This window comes from Felis catus, chromosome C2 (assembly GCF_018350175.1).
Source record: "Felis catus isolate Fca126 chromosome C2, F.catus_Fca126_mat1.0, whole genome shotgun sequence".
Taxonomy (NCBI): Eukaryota; Metazoa; Chordata; class Mammalia; order Carnivora; family Felidae; genus Felis; species Felis catus.
In genome coordinates this window covers 101,049,708-101,051,650 of record NC_058376.1, presented here as the reverse complement: position 1 = coordinate 101,051,650, position 1,943 = coordinate 101,049,708, and the positions used below count along the sequence as shown (strand labels likewise).

At 30.9% G+C, this 1,943-nt stretch overlaps 1 non-coding gene across 1 annotated transcript; it reads left to right on the top strand.

The window, feature by feature from the left end:
• The first annotated feature begins 1,407 nt into the window (after positions 1-1,407).
• On the top strand, positions 1,408-1,621 carry LOC111556489. The gene has a single exon (XR_002735949.2). It is a non-coding gene; the product is annotated as a small nucleolar RNA U3 (small nucleolar RNA).
• The last annotated feature ends 322 nt before the right edge of the window (positions 1,622-1,943 follow it).

The window sequence follows — 1,943 nt, the reverse complement described above, 5'->3', positions numbered from 1 at the left end:
TTTAATAATAACACTAGTATTATTATTTATGTTCTGTTAGGTTTGGTTTTAAAGTCAATTCTCAATATCATAGGTTCTCAATTGTTATTTGCATGTTTTAACAGATAATTTATTTTAAAATATGATAACATATTAATAAGACTCTAGTAATATTTTCATATATTAATGACTTTCATCAACATTTTAGCATAAATTGTTCTGACTCAAAGTTTTAACTGACCCCATCTTTGAATAGTGCTTAATATTACTTACTTGAAATTACGCTGGAGATTTACTAGAAAACTAACATAAATAAATACTATTCTAGACTGATCATTATAAACTCCACCAGGTACATTTAACATAGTGAAGCCCAAATGAATGCATGGCCACTTAATCAAGAACTGGAGAAGGTGCAATGTATATTCAATATGGAAAAATTCATTCTGATACCATCATTAAGCTTATGTATACCAAGGCATTACTTTCATTTCTTCTACTATCTTCCTTTTGCTTCCTGTACAAGAATTTATCCCAATTCCAGCTCCAGCTAATTTGATTGGAATGAGCATCTGATGATCTTCCAGCTGTTCTGAAAATTTGAAATGGGCCTTGCTACTCTGTCTTAGGGGATGGAACTGCCAGGCAATTCTGCTCAATACTGCTAAATAATAGCCGCCTAAAAGAAACCTGTCTGGTGGCAAAGCCATCCATCGCACCTCCTCAAGATTTACTCAGTCTCTTCCTTTTATCTGTAAAGCACTACTTAAAATATTTGTGATCTGTTACTTTTTGATTACTTAGTCACTACTTAGGATCTCTTTCTCTCTCTGAATATGACATTATTATATTTTCTACAATCCTTTTGTTTTCCTTATTGCCACCAGCAATCTCCCCTTCTTTAGGTTTGTTTCTACATTCATTATTATTGTGTCTTCTGGTCATGCCACTGAAAAGTAAATTCTAACATTTCTTGAAATAAACCTCAAATCTATCCACATATTGCTCTTTAGAGGGAGCAAAACATTTATTCTTTATTTATGGTTTCATTCTTTAAGTTCATTTGTATATGAAATTTAGACTATTGACTATTGCATCCTTTTGAAAAAAAAACTGTAGAGTTCAAGCTGTTTTCATTACTTTTAGAACTAGTCCCACTTACTTATAGCACTCTGGGTCTAAAATAGACTTCAGAAATGATTTTGTTTCTTTTTCATGTAGTTCTATAACATGACTGTCAACTATAAAATCATTCTTATTGAAAGTCAGTTGAACTTTGAAATTGGTAACCATCTACTTAAAAAGTTATACTTTTATAAAATGCAAGCTACTTTGTTTTTGGTGAAAAATATTTTAAAATTGTGACTTAATTTGAAGTAACAGTTTTCAATTTCATTTCCCTAAGTTACTTAGAAGTATTATATCTGTAAGACTATACTTTCAGAGATCATATCCATAGTCTGTTACTAGAGAAGCTTTTCTGAACATTTAGAGTACCTGAAACCACAAGGAAGAGGTACAATGTTCTCTCCTGAGCGTGAAGCTGACTTTGGGTGTTGTTCCCATGACAGCCAATTACCACTGATCATCATTCGTCTTCTCCTTTGGGGGAGTAAGAGGGAGAGGACCAGGTCTGAGTGATGAAAAAAGAAAAGCAACAAAAAAAGAAATGTTATATACCTGTATCTATTTCTAAAAAAATTCAAAATCATACCTAGTATCTTTTTATGTGTTTTGTTCTTACCTACTTCTTTTTTGTACAAGATCCTAAGAACAAATCAATCACAGGAAGGATGACACAAGAATTTCCTCACTAATCAAATTTGATATGTTAATCTATGTCTTGAACTGATAAATGCTAAGGCATTCTTAGTTATTTTGAAAAAAAAATCTTAGTTAATATTACCTTAACATTATTTAAATCAAATTTAATTTTCATGTATATTTTTATTGTATATACTCTT